Source organism: Anastrepha ludens, chromosome 6 (assembly GCF_028408465.1).
Source record: "Anastrepha ludens isolate Willacy chromosome 6, idAnaLude1.1, whole genome shotgun sequence".
In the NCBI taxonomy this organism is placed as follows: Eukaryota; Metazoa; Arthropoda; class Insecta; order Diptera; family Tephritidae; genus Anastrepha; species Anastrepha ludens.
This window is the reverse complement of record NC_071502.1, coordinates 106,290,986-106,310,875: the sequence shown is the minus strand read 5'-3', so window position 1 is coordinate 106,310,875 and position 19,890 is coordinate 106,290,986. Positions and strand designations below refer to the sequence as shown.

General features: G+C 34.3%; 1 protein-coding gene across 2 annotated transcripts in view; it reads left to right on the top strand.

Annotated features, from left to right (window-relative positions):
• Positions 1 to 19,890, top strand: part of LOC128866741 (nyctalopin) — a 110,156-nt gene that overhangs the window by 17,450 nt on the left and 72,816 nt on the right. The window contains exon 1 of one of the 2 annotated variants that reach the window (XM_054107706.1): positions 5,169 to 5,260. The exons of the other annotated variant lie outside the window; for it this stretch is intronic. The gene's annotated coding sequence lies outside the window, so the exon portion shown is untranslated. Of the gene's footprint in view, positions 1 to 5,168; positions 5,261 to 19,890 lie in introns of those variants that run through there. 2 annotated transcript variants of the gene reach the window in all.

Here is a 19,890-nt window from a genome sequence, read left to right as displayed (position 1 = left end):
TGACAGAATGTAATTTTCTAAAAATATTAGATTACTTTTTCTCATTTTCAATCCAATGTTGGGTAATATAAAGAACGGTTGTTATTTAAAAATTCGAAAAAATTATCAAAAATTAATTTTATTTAGTTTATACTGGTTTTGTGCAAATCCGCGAACATTTCCATGATTTATGAAACACAATTTTCAAATTTAAAATTTAAAGTTATTATCAGCAAATTGCAAAACTTTTGTAGAGAAGAGTGAATTGAAAAAACTAAGTATAACCACTGGATTTAATCAGCAGTCCAGACAATAGCTGACCGCTTCTTGATAATACAAATATACGTATGTGGTCGATTTCAGATATGAACTCTCTTATCTACAACTGGGCAAAGTTACTGATCGCCTTTCACGGTTCTACTGGCAAGCTTCCGAACATCCGTTCGGGAATGAGCTAACGTGAGAAGACGAAACATTCCAGGATGGTTGTGCGCTGAATTTGGGACCAGCTACTTAAAAATCCCTCCCAATGAAAAGATTAAAAAAGCCTCGGATGAGACCTCCCTATACTGATGACGACCACTGCAAACGAAATAAGGATTACGATTTGAGGGCATGCACCTGGAATGTCCGGTCCCTTAATGGGGAAGGTGTCACTGCCCGGCTGGTTGATGTCCTCGTGAGAGTAAAGGCTGACATCACTGCCATTCAAGAGATGCGATGGATGGGACCAGGCAAGAAAAGCGTACTACAGCTGTCATGTAAAGGAGTGCAAATTCGGTGTTGGATTTGTTGTGGGAGAGAGACTTCATCGCCAAGTACTGTCGTTCACTCCGGTGGACGAGAGTCTCGCAACAACTCGCATCAAAGCCCGTTTTTTTAACATATCGCTATTGTCGGCTAAAGCAGCTGGCGGGGCTTCTGAAGTCCAACGATTCATAAGCAAAATACCTATCAAAACTAGAGCACATCTATTGAAACCCCGCTTTACCTGATAGCATTTTCGCCACCTTCGCATGGAAAGCTGAAATGAAAATTGAACTTATTTTAAGTTAAAAATTTTATACTAGCATAAAAATTTTACACCTCGCATAAGTATTTACTGTTATATTTTTGAAATTAGCAAAGTCTTAAAAACCGAGTAAAAATAAAGAAAAGTAAAAAGAAATTTTTATTTCGTCGAAAAAATTAAAAAAAATTCCTCCTCAGATTCACAAAATATCAGGCCGCCGTGTGAAGTTTTACTATATCTCCTTTTTGTTTCTTTTGCCTAATCCATCAATTTCCATGCAACATTCCACATGCCACACTTGAAGTGTGAAATGCTTCCGTGTTGCAAATACTTAGTAATTGCCAATTCCCCATGATGCAAATTTTTTAGTAATTTAATATTTTTTATTGCCTTATTTTTCATGCGCCATAAAATCAGCGAACAATGACATTTTTGCACACAAGTGCAACAGCAGCAGCAACAACAACAAAAACAAGAATTAAAGGTACTTGTTTTCCTGCAACATTACCAAACATTATTGCTGTTGTCACTGAGCGACACTCAACTCATTTATGCAACACCGACAACAGCAATAACAACATTAGCAGCACCAGAAGCTAAAAGCAAAGCTGCAGCAAAAATTGCTATTATTTTCTTTTGCTTTTTTCAACACATAAGTTGCATGTTGCAAGTAGCAGAGCAGACGGCGAGGTAGACACAATAGACGTCTGTGTTAGTCGCAGACTTTTCCAAGCGACAACCGACAAGTGCTTGTCGCGCTTCTGCAACATTTGCCACACACAGCCGCCTTGCACACGCTGAGTCGTGAGTTAGTTGGCAGCTCGCGCATCAGCAGACGAAAATAGCGAACTATTGTGTGAGGTTGTAGAGCAAAAGACAAATCTTGGCGCTGGTATAACCCTATTTTTTTGTTCATTTTTAAGTTTTTTTTTTAATTTTTTTTCTTTGGATTTTGTGCTGCAACTGCTCGCGAATTCATTTTGTCAGCAACATCATTGTTGCATTTTTCGCCTTACCACACACTCCTGTTGCAAGTTGCAGCGTGTGGCTTTGGAATTCGCAGACGCACTCTATGAATAGTTTGAGCAAATTATTTGGCCTGGGTCTGGTCGCCAGCTTTGGCGCTTCGCTCCGCTCACTGCTGCGCAAATTTCATTACAGCTCATCTGCCATTTTTTTCTACGTCTGCTCGGGCACATTTTTTAATGTCTGCAAAGTTTCTGCTAATCAGTGCATATACTTAGAATTTGCCACCGTTGTTTTGGTATTTGCAATTTTATGTTATTGTTTATTTTTGTGTGAACGTAATATACATCATTAATGGACCAGCTTGTTGTCACTATTACGAATATTTGAAAAAGGGGGAACAAATTTTTTATCCGCAGGTTTTAGTGGAAAAAATTTACACCGAGTTTTATTTGAATTAAGATGAAACATTTTAATTTGACGCAGAAATTTCTACTTGTATGTGCGCTAATGACTGTGCACAGATGTCTCTGATGTACATAGGGTTTTTTTTTTAATTCTGAAGTTAATAACCCCTGGAAGGTTTTTTAAATACTTTTGCATAGAATTGCAGGGAAGCATTAAAACTTGTTTTAAAAAATCTTAAAATTATTTTCGAACTGCTACATATTAAAAATTACTTCACCGATTGGAGTGCTGTTTCTTTGCTGTCAAACCTTGAAATGCTTACTATCACTTTGCGTTAATTAAATTTACCTATTGTGTCTTATTACCCATAAAATTTGGAAAGCAAAAGGAACATGTTTTGAAAAAATTGCTGTTCACTGTGTGCCAATTTCTACTAGGTGAGACAAGTTGTAATAAGCAAGCAGGTACAAAGATTTTGCCCGAGGAGACCCTTAGTGCAATTTTATGGTGAATAATTTTCTAAAACATTTTAACCCTCTAGCGACCTTAAAAATGTACTATTTTTTCAAGTTTCTAAAAAAGTGGCCAAAACGACACTCTCGTAAGAGAGCTAAAGGATTAAAGTGTTCTCCAAAATTATTCCCGAAGAAATTTTACAATATGCACCTTAACAAAATATTTCTCCCCGAGTGGTATTTCAACTCCTTTTTTCATTTATTCTAAACACACTTTGGCAAAATATTGGAAAAACAGTCGCAGCAAAGAAATTTGACCAAAGAATTCAAAACGCTTTTGAGTTTTTACTCCAATATATGCGTCTAGGTCTCTAGATCCAGAACTGGAAGTATTGCGCCCCATAAATGCAGTTGCATAGTGTTTTTATTGCGTTACTCACTACCACTACGTAGATAAGTTGGAGAAATTGAAAGCTTTAGAAAACCACCTCAGACCGGCGTTACTACCTCTCGTTGGGTTCCCACAATTAATAGAATACAAATTTTGTGATAGTAGTCGTCTCCATACACACATTCATGCTCTTCAATTTTCCTCTCTCTCCTCCACGCCTTTCCCGCTATAAAAATCTTGCGCACACCTTCTGCCCACCAGCTGGCACTGCAGGCCTTGCTGCCTGGCTATTAAATCGATAATTTTCATTGCTGGAAAATTATGTTGACGCTGCTGTTGCTCCCACTAACTATTTATAAATTTTTTCCAACTTTTTTATATACCTATGTGTGTGTGTGTGTGTGTTTATTTTACCTTTACACTTCTGTGTGTGTGTATCTGTATGTGCCGCGTTCATTTATATTTTATAGCAATTCTTGGCAACATTTTCATTTTATGACAAAGTGAATTTTAAACTGTTGGAAACTTTGCAGCATTGTGCGTTCCGCCACCTACGATAGGGCGACTGCTGTTTTGCTATTTTAGCGCCCACTGCCCTCTGCGCACTTCTACTTCAAAACTTTGGCCAATTTATTATGTCGTTCGCCTGGCATTGCTTGGCAATCTTGGCTCTTAAATTATTAACATGTTAATTCGTGCAACTTATTTAAATGCCAATTAATAAATTTTCACGCGCAGTAGGTCGCACGTACCGGAGGCGATGGTATTTCCTATATTAGATATTTTTCAGTTTGTGTTTGTTGTTTTTAAACATTTTTTTACACTTTAACTTTTGTGAAATTTCCAGTTCATATATATATTTTTTTCTGTTTTTGTTAATTTGTTTCGAATGTATCTTCCATTTTTTATTTCCACAAATACCTCGCATTTTCGAAATATTTCTTAAATTTTCCCTGTGAATGACTTTCACAAATTTTTTTTATTTCGAAAACTTCGTCTACAATTTATTGCTTTTCATGTCAACAAGGCATTAGCGGATTCAACAGCTGTCCCCATTTTTTGCTGTTTTTGCTTTTTCCGCCTAGGTGGATATTAACATTTATAGTGTTTATCTAAATGCCATGAAAATTCTTCTTTTTGTAACGTGTTGTTGTTTGCTAAATAGAAATGTGACAGCTTCGTTTGAAAAAAATTGTGCTTCGAGTAAAATATTTGTATTTGTTTATGAAACAATGTAATAAATTAATTAAAAGTTCATTAAAATTTACTCAAAAGCTTCATGAAATTGAAGTGACTGCAGGCAATTCTCCGAGTATACATAGACCTGAATACGGCGCTTTGGGATACTACACGGAGTCCAGACCTATGTATTCTATACCAGCCCATGGTGTTCAAGCACCTAGGCGCTCACCGTATTTTTAACTCTAGTAATACGCTTATTTCAAAGCAGCTTCTTCAAAGGCCCTTTTGGGAGCCCAATAGTTGCTCTAGTTTACGGAAAAATAATTTAAAATATAAAAACTTTCATGAGCTGCAACAAGTAGAAATCTGTATGAATTTCTTACATTACTACGCAGATTCTATATATTAAAACTTTAATGGAAAACATTTGCTGCAACAAATATTTTAATACAATTTAATCTCAACCAATCAGATTCCTCTCATCTGAATAAATATATCGCTTTCAACCTTACCCGAGTCTCAGATCACAGAAACAACCCAATAAACTTGCACGGTTGTTGAGCTAGCCAGGCAAAGCTTTGCTTTTTCTGCGACGTGCGCTTGTACAAGTGAGCCCCGAGTCATATAACGAAAATAGTAGCTTGCAAAGCTTCAAAGTTGTTCTGCCTACGTATAGGTTATAAGAGATTTAGCCAACTACTAAATCTAGGAAAAATTTAAATTTTAGTAGTGAGAGTAATCTGAATCTTATACTTCCATTAGGTGCCCATCAGGCCAGACTCAGCATTACTTCAATTCCCTACTCCGGTAGCTGTAAGAAGGATAAGGAGGTGAAATAATTCTGGCCCATGAGAGGATCCATGGAAAGTGAGTGAATTATTTCGAATATTATCGTAAGTTTTTATGGAAATTAGTGCTATTGTAAGCTTAAGTCGAACAAGAAGTAGACTAAGGAATTTGAAAATATTAAAAAAAAAAATTTTTTTCGAGATTTATTCAACGTTGAAAATTTTGGTATATGATTTTTCAAAGTGAAATATCTTCAATTCCTTATAACATTTAAACTGATTTTTGTTTTTTAGTGTAATATATAGCTTTAAAAAAAGTAAATATATTTGCTTATCCATACGTAGTTTTTATAAAATAATTTTTTGGAAGAAATTAAATGTTTTTATTCAATATTTTTGGGCAAAACCTTTTTTTTTAATTTTTGAAAGACGCCCTCTCACCTCCAGAGACATATAGTATTTATATAGTATTTTTAAATAATTACAAAAATTTTTTTTGAAAAATTTGTTTGAAAAAAAAAATTTTTCTTGAAAAACAAAAAAAATTAATTAAAAAAAAATATATTTAAAAAAAGATACAATAAAAAAAAATTTTTGGAATATTTTTGGAAGTTTTTTTTTTGAAAAACGTCCCCTCACCCCATTTAGTTAAAAATAAAGTTCTTATAAAAAATTTCTTTTGAAAAAAATTTAATTTGGGACAAAGATTTTTTTTTCATTTTTGGAAAATATAAAAAAAAATTTTTGTGAAACGCCCCCTCCTCCCATTTAGTTAAATATAAAGTATTTATAAAAATTTGCTTGGGAAAAAATTTAATTTGGGAAAACCTTTTTTTTCATTTTGGAAAAACACCCCCTCACCCCAGAGTTTTTTTTTGTTTCATTAATAGCCAAAACTAAGGCTTAGTTATACCTATTCACGTATCTTTTCGAGTAATATTCAAATGCATTCAGAGATATCCAAATACAAATAACAAAAACAAAAACTTTTTCCCAAAAATTGTAGTAAAAAAAATATGTTTCGAAAGAATTTGAAATATAAACAATATACAAAATTTTTCGACTTAATTTAATTTTAAATACAATTTTTTCCCCTTTTATAGTTTACAATTTTTTTTTCGAACAAATGTTTTTTTTTTTAATTATAATTTTTGAAGAAAAAAAATTTTTTTTCATATATAATTTTTGAATTTTTAAATAATTTCTGAAAATTTTTGTTTTTTAATGTATGTTTCATCCAACAAATTGTTAAATGTTAAAAAGGGCTGAAGATATTTCACTTAATAAAAAAGTAGCAGAATTTTCAACTTTGAATAAAACAGAAAATTATAATCTTTTTCAATTTACTTCTTATGATACTCAAGTCTACAAACAGATTTGACGGCACTCTCGAAAATACTTGTGTCACTTGACATGGAAGCCCTCATTAACTGCTCAGCTGCTTTGCTTTCGCGAGGCTAACATTCAGGCATCAGCATCGCCGCTACTTTTTGTGTCAGTAATTTTCATGGCTCCTGCGATTGTTTGATTTCTTACACTAGATGAGGTAGTTATTCCTCCAAAAATGCATTCCTATTACCTTAATTTGAATGGGCGTCTATGTGTAATTCTTCTAGCCTGTATTGGATCAGCTTTGCACAGCTGCGATATAGTTTCGTCTATCCTTCGAACGAGGAATGAGGAGATCTCTTCGCTTAGTTCAATATCTGCTCTTGCTCACGAGCTCATTTGTTTTACTTAACCGCCTTCTAATAAAGTGGGAATATTTTTCTCTTCGTTTACCTAATGGACCTCTACGTTTATCTGCCCGACCTAACTATCTATGAACAACTCTGAGTTGTCATTTTTTAGCACATAGAAACATGGCTGGCTGTTCTCTCTAAAAATTAATTCAAATTAAATGATATCAACTTTGCCTAATACAATCTACATGTACAAGTTAAATAGTTCGTAAAAGCAAAATCGAAGAGCCAACTTTTTCATATTCCAATATCCTAGCCGTCGTCACCAGTTGTTTGCTTCTGCTTCAAATAATTCCATCTCAAATTGCCATCATCTATTGTCTCTACGGCAGTTAATCAATTATCTTCTGCCTTGCAAATAAATCACCACAAACTAACTAGTCATCTTCTGTTTCGGCACCATTCACACAAGTATTACTAACTCCTTAAAGTATGCAGCTAATTCGATTAGAAGTCGAAAGTTTTACACAATTCCCCAACGGAATTTTAACGGTAGCGCATTTATCAAATGGAGTTCCAAAGTTGACCATATAAACGTTGAGAACTGTTATCGTTAAATGTTTTTATTTTATTTAATTTTTTTTCTTTTGCTTCCATAAGAAAACAGGCAGTCCCGCTTGTGTTGGTTGGTTCATAAATTCATACTATTGCATATTCACCTATGTAGATAGCTCTAAGTGTAAGCGACCGCCAGGATATGAAGAAAGAAATAAGTTTCCATCAGTAGTCACTTGCTGAGTGTACGTTCACATGTGTTAGTGTGGCACTATATGGCAAAAACTTTTAATCGCCGTAAAGTATGCTAAAGAAACTTTCAACTTCTGTGTGAAGAGCTCGAAAAAGTATGTGGAATAAAAAGGAAAAATTTGCGCTCTGCTGGCGAATAAATGTAAAAAACCAAAAACTTGAGAGCGTAAACTATAAAGAACGCCATGCAGAAAATGGGTGCCGTCAACTAAAAAGTAGTAAAGCCATAGAAAGTGGTAAAACAAGCAGCAACTATGCTGTGCAAAGTTTCTTGGTGACTAAACGTTGCTACGAAACTTATATGTACACCTTTTATTTTATAAAAATGTTTAAACTTGAATTTTTTTTATTTTATTTTGTTTTTTGTCATATTAAACTAAGTTATTCTCTAAAGCATCTTTAGTGGTTTTGGTGGTGTTTTTTTATTGAGATTTCCATCAGCAGGCTACTCCGACAGCTGGCTTTCATAAATTTTTGTTTGTTGAAAGCTGCCGGTAGCAGTAGTAGGTAGCTAAAGAAGTTTGGGGAGCTAAGGATTTTCTTAATAAATTTACTTAGTTGACAGAATTTGATATATTGGAATATGAAATTAAGAGAGTGAGCTTTTAAAAAAATAGTTACCAGTAGAAAGATTTGAAAGAATGCAACGATGTTAACATTTTTTTTCTTGAAATAGCTAGTACCCGTGATCAAATTAAGTTAACTAAAATAGTTAAAAACTAGAAATTACGAAAGCCTATTAATTAAAAATTAAAAAAAAATCAAAACTGAAATAAAACAAAAACTTTTTTTTTACACAGAAGGTTTGGTTTGATAAAAACAAATTACGAAAAAAGCAAAAAGTACTAGAATGTTTTTTTGGGACATATATGAAACCCCTATCTCTATCACTTTTCGGAAAATATAAACAAATTTCGCATGCTGGCTAGCAACAGCAGCAAAACAAAATTCTCCAAAATCAACTTTCACATAATTGTACTAAAATTGATTGATCTATAAAACTGCGTACCACAAATTATTGCAGAAACTCTCATTTAAAGATTTATTGCAAAATTTTGGTGAGAAATTGTGGAATTTTACTAATTTTCCAAATTTTTGAAAAAACGGCTTATCTGACTTTTGTTTTATAATCACTGAAACTTTTTATAACAAATTAATAGGTACTAAATAAATAAAAGTAAAAGAGTCCAAACTGCTAAAAATGTCGCACACCTATTTTATTGCTCTGGAGTATATATGTGTAGTAAGATAATGGGTTGGTGCGTGACTACCATTCGGAATTCACAGAGAAAACATAGGTTCGAATCTCGGCGAAACACCAAAATTAAGAAAAATATTTTTCTAATAGCGGTCGGCCCTCGGCATGCAATGGCAAACCTCCGAGTGTATTTCTGCCATGAAAAGCTCCTCATAAAAATATAATGAAAAAAAATATCTGCCGTTCGGAGTCGGCTTGAAGCTGTAGGTCCCTTCATTTGTGGGACAACATCAAGACGCACGCCACAAATAGGAGGAGGAGTCCGGCCAAACACCCAAAAAGGGGGCACACACCATATATACCTACATTTACCTTCTGCTCAAATATGAACTAGACGTTATCAATAAAACGGTCCCCGGATGACATATGGCAAAAATAAATTTTTAGTTTTTTGGTAGGACTGTCATAAGCTTACATGGCAAATTTCAGCGTGATATGTCACATAGTTTGTTTTCTGTGCTACTGTAAACAAGTCAAGCTCGAGTGTGTTCTTCGAATTTAACGATGGAAATTCAAGTTGAACAAAGAATTTGTTTGAAATTTTGTTATTCCAACAAAATTTCGGCTTCAGACGCCTTAAAAATTTTGCACACAACCTATGGGGACTCTGCTCTATCGCGTGCACGTGTTTTCCAGTGGTACAAATCGTTCAAAGAGGGCCGTACATCGGTTGAAAACTTGCCTCATGAACGTCGTCCAGCAACATCAGTAAACGACGAAAACATCGGAAAAGTAAAGGAAATTGTGCTTGAAAATCGCAAAAATCGCAAAATTGGTTAACGCTTAATATTATTTAGACGTTTTAAAGCGTTTGCGCGAGAACATTCGTCTTAAAAGGAAGGAATTGTGCTCACACATCACGTCTTGTTCGCGATTATTTGAACAAAAATAATGTTAATATCGTTCCTCAAGCACCGTATTCGCCTGATATGGCTCCATGTGACTTTTTCCTGTTTCCCAAGCTAAAGTTGCCGCTCCGTGGAAAACATTTTGAGACAATTGAAGTCATAAAAGAGAATTCGAAGAACACACTCGAGCTTGACTTGTTAACAGTAGCACAGAAAACAAACTATGAGACATATCACGCTGAAATTTGCCATCTAAACTTATAACAGTCCTACCAAAAACAAAAAAATTATTTTTGCCATATGTCATCCGCGTTTTATTGATAACGTCTCGTTCATATTTGAGCAGAAGGTATATATTAAGAAGACCTGGAAAACAAAATTTTGTTGATGCTACCCTTTAAGGGTTTACGTCAGGCAGCGCCAAAAATGCGCTAAAAGAAAAACTGTTTTTAGAAGGGATAACAGTAGAACTAATTATAAAAAAATTTTATACATTGTTTATTAGTACTTAAACTTTAGAAAACAAGTTTTTTAAATTTCAAAAAATTTCGCAATTTACGGCATTTTAAAAACAGTATGCATTTTACGTCATAAAAGTCACACCTTAATTATGTTTAAAAAAATTTTGAATAAGAATATAAAAAGCCGGCTCGAAAGACTAGAAAAAACCGCATCAAAAAATATTAAAAACTGTATGAGTTATCATCTAGACGGTGCCGGAAAAAGTAGTTTCGAGAAAAACGATTTTAAACTTGCAAGTGCCTCAAACGAAGGACAGCTACCTGCACTTTGTATCTATGGGGAATTTTTTCAATCGACTGTAAAAAAAATTGCCTTTTTTAAAATTCTGGACGCATATAACCCCTTAAATTTGTTCTATGCCCAAAAAACATTGGAACTATTTTTTCAATATTTTAAATGTTTTTTCTTCAATTCGTTCCTCTAGCGCTAAGAAAATTACTATTGAATTGTCATGAGAAAATTAGTTTTTCATAAATTATTGTATGATTTGGTATACAATTTTTAAAAATCGTTACTATTTATTTTCTCTTATAATTTCGCTTCAAAAATGCTCAAAAAATGCTACCGGAAAAAAAATCAAAATCAAAAATTTTTGTTTTTAACTCTTTTTTTAATTTTGGAAGGTTTTAAGGGGCCTCCTAAAATCAATTCAATTTTTATTTTTAAATACATCTTCGGTTCTAAGAGCCTTCCAGTACTAACGGGAGATAAAAAAAACATTTTTTTGCATTCAAAATGATTCTAGAGTAACAAAGTCTTCGGTTACATCTTCTAAGTTTCTTTGTCTAATACCTATTTTATAATAGAAAAACATCCAATAATTTCAACTTCAATTAAAAAAGCCACTGCCCAAATGTATTTAATTGAGTAGTTCCAGTGTCAATATTGTAAAAGTGAATACTTATTGGGCCATTTTCTTATAATAAAGGGTGGTTAAGTTTTAAGGGCCGGTGTTGATTTTGAATAAAATACAATTTTTTTAAGAAATGATTGTCATTTCTCTTTATTATGATAATATTGGTATAGCTCAATTACGTATAGAATAATATATCGGCAAAATGGTCCAAATTTTCGACCATTGTTTCGTTAGCTGTGTGACAAGTGGCACCGTCCTGTTGAAATCACATATCGTCCACATCCATATCTTCCAATTCGGGTCATAAAAAGTTCGTTATCATCTCACGATAGCGAACACTATTCACAGTAACTGCCTGAAAAAAATACGGCCCAATGATGTCGCCGGCCCATAAACCGCACCAAACAGTCACTCTTTGTGGGTGCATTGGTTTTTCGGTAATCACTCTTGGATTATCATTCGCCCAAATGCGGCAATTCTTCTTATTGACGAATCCACTGAGGTGAAAATGTGCCTCATGACTGAAGATGATTTTCTTTGATATGCATTTTGATTTGAACGCTCGCTTTCATAATAAGCCTGAATAACTTTAACGCGTTGTTCGATTGTGTATCTTTCCATGGTTCAAATGGAGTTAATCTCAAATTGAAAAATGTCAAATGAAATGCATAAAAAAAAATCATGTTTATGTGTGGCTCACATTCAACATCGGCCCTTGAAATTTAACCACCCTCTTTTATAGGAATTATTTTTACTTCAAAAAAATTTATTCGCAACAGAAGTTATTTATAACGAAATTTTCTTACAAAAATAAACTAATTTTTTTATAATTTCTTATTTATTTATTTTCTGCCAGCAAATATGTATGAGTCAAGAATTTAACCGAACAAAAAATTTTCTCTCCAGTTTTGGCGTGGGAATTGTAGTCGTAACAACCAACTCAATGTAACGAATTGAATTTAAAATGTGCCTAAATTCTTTGAAGGCAAAGTAAACCCAAAAATCAATACTAAACCTCCAGCGAAAATTGAAAAGTGAAAGCAGTGAAACGGATTTCTCACAATTGAAAGTTTTTGTTTAAATTTGCAATTGAAATGTGAACGCTGCAGTGGAATTCAATGAATTCGCATTCCTCCTCAATGTTAGAAGAGTTCAGCAAATTTTGCTTTCCGCGCTCTTCCTCTCACTATTTTTGCTAAACTTCACACCACGTAAGCTAGGAAGTCAAGGCGGGCAGGCAGGCAGCGCACAGCTACATTTTAGCCAATGCCAATAGTCATTGCGACATTTTACCACTTCAAAGCTTTTTGCCGCTATTTCCCTTTTGCGCCAGAGTGCGCTGCAATTTCCCTCCGGCATTTTTTCTAAGCAATTGCTGCTGGCATTTTATGCAGTGGCTTTTTTTCTAAAATTCCTTAGATTTTGTTTTTATTTTTGCCACTTTGGCAGCTTGCACTTTCTATAAAAAGCCAAGTGCAAGTGCCGTATAGTGATATTTGTGGAAAATTGAAAGAGCCGCAACACGTGTGACACGTGGCAAATATCGATGGCGGTGAAGCAGCACAAAAATCGTGTTGGGTACTCACACGAGTATATACACACTAATACATAAACCTCAACTGAGTTGCCAATTGCGAAGCCTAAACTAGGGCTGTTATTGTTTTCGAGTCCTTATTTCTGGTTTTGTTTTTTGGTCCCTTTCGTTCTTTACGTTGCTCTGCGCTTTGAAGCTTTTGCGCTCACAGTGCACTTCCTCGGCATTTTTATTTTTTGTTCTTATTGAACTTAGTGCTTACTTTCCATCACTGATGCAACTCTTTGCACTTGCTTTTCATACTTTTCCTTCACCCTTTTAACTTTCCGCGCTCTTGTCGCATTTCGCTGTTGCTCACGAGTGCTTAGCACCTGTCAGCATGCAATTTTTGCTTTTTGCCTGTGAAAATTGCTTTGCTTACGCAAATTTCCCTGCGCCTCGTGACAGCTTAGCTTACGCAACTCATACATTCCACAATTCTACAGCTCCTGGAATCGTGCATCTGCACTAATGCGCGACTTAGCAGCGATAAGTCGTTGAAAATGGCAAGGAAATGCTGTTATTTTGCATGGAGATACTTGTAACGTTGGAAAGTGGTTTTAGCTAAGTGGAGAAAAAAATGTCTGCACTACTTTTTTGCCTTAAGAGATTTTCAATGGAATTCTCTGTATAAGCTTTTCCCCTGCACTTCTATATTAGTTAATCACCAAAATTTACATTTTTGTTAGTCATGGATTTATGTTTTTAAATGTAAATTGTAAGAGCCTGAAATTTTAATTTTAATAGTATTTTTTAGAACAAATCGATTTTTTTTGTTTGCCTTTTTTAATTCCTTTTTGTTTTTTTTTTTTGTTTTGTTTTTTGTTTTGTTTTTCAAAATATACAGGATATTAAATATTATTATTTTAAAATTAAATATATTATATTGTATATATATATAATTGGCGCGTACACTCGTTTTGGGTGTTTGGCCGAGCTTCTCCTATTTGTGGCGTGAGGAGCTTTTTCATTTATGAGGAGCTTTTTCATGGCAGAAATACACTCGGAGGTTTGCCATTGCCTGCCGAGGGGCAACCGCTATTAGCAAATACATTTTCTTAATTTTGTGGTTTCACCGAGTTTCGAACCTACGATCTCTCTGTGAATTCCGAATGGTAGTCACGCACCAACCCATTCGGCTACGGCGGTCGCCTTATTAATAGTAAAAAGCAGGAACACTGCTTAGCTACTGGGGCTGAGCCTCTTAACCTAAACTGATTACTTTGCAGAGCACTTTCATGCTTTCTTCCTTTTATACACCAGCCTTACTAACAATTTTGGTGCTCGAAACAACATTTCATTTGCTTCAAATATGTTTCTCTCGACTACTAGATACTTAGGTTGCTTAACTAGAAACATGTTTTTTGATTAGGCTCATAAAGGGTGATACTCACATTTACTTTTTTTAAATAATCCCTTTCAAATATTGGCCACAACTGCGCCGTAATTCGGTCATTCGTAAACACCAATTTTGAATGACTCGCTGGAGGACTTTGGTTGGTAACTCGTGAAGAATTTTGTAATGTTGGCTTCCAATGTCGCAATCGAACCTGGCTTATTCACAAAGCTTTTCGAGTTTGCATACCTTCACAAACAAAAGTTCAAAGTTGTGATATCACACAATTGTGGTGGCTAATCTACTGGTTCGAGACGAGAAATAAATTGCCCGTCAAAACGTCGACACTGTAAATCCATTGTTACACGTTGTTGCCTGGTATTGCCATGTAGAGGGATTAAATTTCCGGCATTTAAAAATCATTTATCATGGCGCGATAGCGTTTACCATTCACTGTTACATTGGCGCCAGCCTTGATTTTGAAGAAATACGGCCCGATGATTCCGACAGCCCATAGACCACACCAAACGGTCGATTTTAATGGCTGTTATTGAATGGTTTGTGGTTGCTTTTCAGCCCAAATACGGCAATTGTGTTTATTGAGGTAGCCATTAAGCCGAAAATCGGCCTCACTGCTGAATAAAATTGTTGGCCTGAGCGTGCGATGAAAACTTTTCACAGAGCGTCGATTTTTGTAATACAACTGTAAACTTTTTGAGGCGTAAGTCTTTCTGTGATGAAATGTCAAAGAATACTGAAAAAAAATGTATTTAGTTTGACAGGATTCACGCGTACTAATATTAAAATGAGCTGAAATAATGCACTCTTTGACTTTTTGAGAGTTTTACAGCTTACTACTGATTATAGTGAGGCCTTGACCAAAATGCTTGGATCACTTGATATCCACCACATGAGCAATCAATTATGCTTCGTGTAAGCTTCTACCCGATTACGGTAGCCATTTTACAAAAATGTTTCTAAAAGCGCTAAATGTTCCTCAATTTCTCTACAGTAAACCTTCTGGAGTTCTCTGAAATGCACTTCTTAGATTTTCTTTACCAACAACTTCATGACACAAATACTCCTACATTTGCTACTACAAAAATAATATATCCCAATTAGCCCACACTCGTTTGTGCACAAAGCAGTCTCTAGTTAATTTTTTACCTTCAAACATAAAATTCCCAAAGCAGCTCTTACCGCAACCAAAGCTTGCAAGTCGCCTCTCAGGCATGTGTGCCATAATATAGTATTTCTGAGAAACAGCAACATAATTTACAAAAAGCAAATTGAACAGAGTTTGTGGTACAAGTGATGATTTCCGAGGAAAACAAACAGCATAGCGGAAAAAATGTGCTAAGAACTTTTGCTAAAACTTTCCGACCAACATCAAGAGGCGGCCCCAACTGATTGCTGAAAATACACACAATTCGAAAAGAAATCGCACAGTCAATAAAGTTCACGGCATGCGTACAAAAAGGCAAAATGCTTTTGTAAATAAACTGCCGCGCTAAGTGAATAAAAAAGAGCAGCATATAACAGTTCAGCAAGTTCCGCCAAAGCGTCAAAGCCTTTATGCCAATGCTTTTTGTAAATGCTATGTAGTGCAGCAAGCCAGTTAAATATGCTCTTGAAAATGCAGAGCGTTGGTAGCGTTGAAACTTTCGCTTGCGGCAAACGGCTGAGCGATACCTTTGCAACCGTCACCCGTTCGCTCCCAAATTTTATCTTACACTACCCCTCTTTTCTTCATAAGCCTCTACTTCACATTTGATTCCCCTTTGACGTACGCTGTGTTTAACCCCTTTCCTTTTCTCTCTGCCACAACTGCAACTCTTCTTCGCTCACACACACCCTACCGCTGGCATTTTTCTGGCTTTTTATTTAATTTATTTTTTTGCCGTTTTACGTAGCTCATACGCCGGGCATAACTCATATACTGAGTACAGTGAGTGCCATTGAAAATCGTGAAGTGAATTAGACTGATGAGCAGTTTAAATTTTGTTGTTAAAATTTTCTAAAAGTACAGTTTACGTTCCAACGAAAACAGTGTAAATCAAGACCGCGTACTCCTTAATAAACTTTCGAAAAATCAACAAATTTCAAAAATTTAAATGGATTTTTTTGCATTTTTTTAGGTATACAGTTTAGTAGTTTACTAAATTCTAGTGCATTATAATGGAAGTTTAAACAGGCTACTATTGACAGTTGAAAAGTTATGCGTATTTTTTCTGACTGTCTTGCACATTTTTTTAAGACAAAACACCTTTTATGAGCAAATGGCTTCTATAACCGAAATACTCAGCAGGAAATTCATATTTCCTAATCTGTTAATGGAAAGCAAATCAAACTATAAAGCAAATTTTCATGAGCTAAAAAATTTTATACCTGTATGTACCTCAAAAAACTCTAAGGAATAAAATTCAAAATTTTGAATATTTTTTTAATTTTAAATTTTTTGCGAATTTTTTATAAAGCCTGAGCGAATTTGCATTTTTGTCAAAAAGCAAGTTTTCACAAATGCCATTAATCGTCATAGCTAAATATTTGCTACACTAAAAGTTTAAAAAAATCGATGTATTGCCAACCAAAATTTTTGCTCAGGTCTATCGCTGGCTCTTTGATTTAACAATAGCTGTGTGATTTTCAATGCCACTGTATGCAATATTTTTTCATACTGTGCCAGCGTATGAGCGAAAAATTTCCAGCACTTCCGTACACTGCTACGAAGCAAGCAACTTAATAATTCACACAGATATTTTATTGAAAAGTAAACAAAAATAACGAAAATGTGAAAAAAGTTTCGACAAAACGTCATTTTTAGTTTTTTATGACTTTGCGAACAAAATTGTATTATATGCACCGGGGGAGGCTAAAAAAAGTACCAAAAAAGTAGCAAAAAAGTTGTGTGCTTGAAGTGCTCTAATTTTTGGAGGGTATAAAGCGTGGAGAAAGTGATGGAAGGAATAAGTTTGCTAACTTTTTTAGTGCTTGATTGTTTTCTTGTTTTTTTAGCCTTATAAAAGTTACGCGCATGTTCTTACAAGAGGCTGTACTTGCATATATTTTTATGTGGGTGTAAATTAATGTGGGGTAAAGTTCAAATCGTTGACAATGTAAACATTTATCTCTAAAGCAATTGAAGTGTATTAGTTAGATTACGAACAATCCTTTTTATGTACAATACTTTTATTAGTGGTTTGATTGTCTATTCAACAGCCGTTTGTCAGAAAAGAAAAACAAAAAACTAAAGCCGAATACAATCCGAATTTACTTTAGTTTGCACTTACCTTCAAGTAGGTATAAGTATACTTGCGGGTACTACAAGCAATACCTAGAAAATCCGTCAGACTTCACACAAATCGCTTACAATTTAAATTTTTAAAGAAAGCGTATATGTTGCTATAATTTTCAATAACAACATCCTTAGGAGTTTAGCTGATACTCATTTTGCCGCCCACTCTACTTTCTGCATATTTCTGGTTAACTTAGATGAGCTGCTTACAGAAAGAGTTAGCCGCAGCGATCATTGAGTTATCGTCTTATGCCTACATGTTTGTAAACCATTGAGAAGTTCAGCGCTTCCAGCGATACTGCGTCTAAGATTTAACCACCTTCGCAACACTAGGTGGCTGGCGGAGATGCAATATAGCCCGATGAGTACCAGGGTGGGTCTAGTAAACCTATAATTAACCAAATTTCCTGTGAATGTATTAAAATTATTTATAGTGAAGGATTGCTGAGGTTTCATAAATAATTTTGTAGAAAACGGAATGCCGAAAGATGATATATCTGAGCTCAAGTTATATCAGTGTTCAGCTCAAAATAATTGTAGTAAAATTTCTTAAAATTTTTTTTTAATACAGTGCACAAATAAATACCCCAACAACTACCTTACGACTCAATGTTAAAAACTTTGAACCAAAGTTACAAGAACTTAAAAAAAGTGCAAACGAATTCGTGCACTTTTTAATAGAATGGGCGTACACATACAAACTGCATACACAACATCTTTTTATGTTAATATTGAACTGATAATAAGACTAAATTTAATGCATTTTTTAACTAATATTGAATACACTATAAAATTGCACACCCAGAATTTTTCGAGAATTTTTGATTAAAAATGTGGAAATTTTGATGAATTTTTTTTTTGACTAATATTGAACGGATTAACCTACATTTTATGCATTTTTCTCTTATATTCAACGGTCTATGAAACTAAATTGTATGCATTTTTTACTAATATTGAACGGACTATAAAACTGCATGGCCAGAATTTCTAGAAAATTTTGAATAAAAATGTCAAAATTTTGATGAATTTTTTGTATTAATATTAAAATTTTCTTCGTTTTTTTGTTGAAATTTATTAAATATATGAATTTAGTTGAATATTTGGAGTTCCTCGTTACATGGGTTTTCATGTTGAGTACAGTATACTTTTATAAAAACGTAAAAAAAGTGTAAGTACAAAAAATAGTAGTTAAGACTTGTTAGATCTTAGCACCAGTATTAGTTTGAACACAGGCGTAAGCTGCCAAAGCCCAGATGATTTCTCACTAAATCTTAGCTTGCGTTTATCAGACTATTGCTGCGTCTTTTAGGCCGAACTAAGAAGAATAAAAAGATTTACTTTTAAAAAATCCTTCTCCAAATGGTGTTGTCTACTACAATCAATATAATATTCAAGCTCTCATTAAATCTGCACACTTCCGCACTACCTCGAAGGCAACTGTTAAATGTATGAAAATACTATAAAGAATGGGCGCCTGTATGTAGTATAATGAGTCTGACAAGATTCATGGCTACAGAGGCTTCGTTTGCAAAAATATTGCGGACAATCTAACAAAGGAAGGCACTAATTACTCTTGGGCCAAAAGACGGACATTGCCGGATGTGTTTTGTAGGGACAAAAATGCCTGACACTTTCAACAAGAAAAATTACAAGAATTTGTAGCTCCTTACAACTTGCACACTATTATAAAGGATGGTTAAGTTTCAAGGGCCGGTGTTGATTTCGAATGAAATACAAGTTTTAGGAAATTATTGTCATTTCTCTTTATTATGATAATATTGGTACGGCTCAATTACGAATGGAACAAAATATGGGCCAAATGGCCGCCGCGGTCACGGCGGCACACCTCCATCCGATGGTCCAAATTTTCGATGACGCTGAGGCATAATTGAGGTTCTATGCCGTTAATGTGCCAAATTATCTCATTCTTTAGCTCTTGAATTGTTCCTGGCGTATCAACGTACACCTTTTCTTTCAAATAACGCCGAAGAAAGAAGAAGACGTTTAGGAGTGGTTCACATCCAACATCGGCCCTTGAAATTTAACCACAGTTTACTAGAATTGTTTGAGTTATAAAATTGCAAAATTATTCTAAAAATTCTGATTTAAGTTTAAAATTTTGTTAAATTGTTTTGAATTTATAAAATTTTTTTAAGTTTCAAAATTTTTGCTCACCGTTTGAAACAACGATTAAGATGGTTTCTCTTGCTAATGAGTTATACTTTAATAAAATAGTAATAGAAACTAGTCAGCAGGCAAAACTGGTAAAAATGTTAGGCGCCTATTTTATTGTCCATAATTGAATATTAGGATGGAGCAAACACAATTTTTTTTATCTTGAAGCATCCTCCTAAAAGAGACACCTATTTTTCATTATTATGTTTTTTTTTTATTTACGGGTGCCAGAAATATTTTGAAAATGTTTAGTGAATACCAATGGCAAAAATGCAATTTTCCATAATTTTGGCAAACAAATTTTTACAGATCTATATTATTAATGAACTCTCTTAATTTCCCTTCGCAAATGTCCAA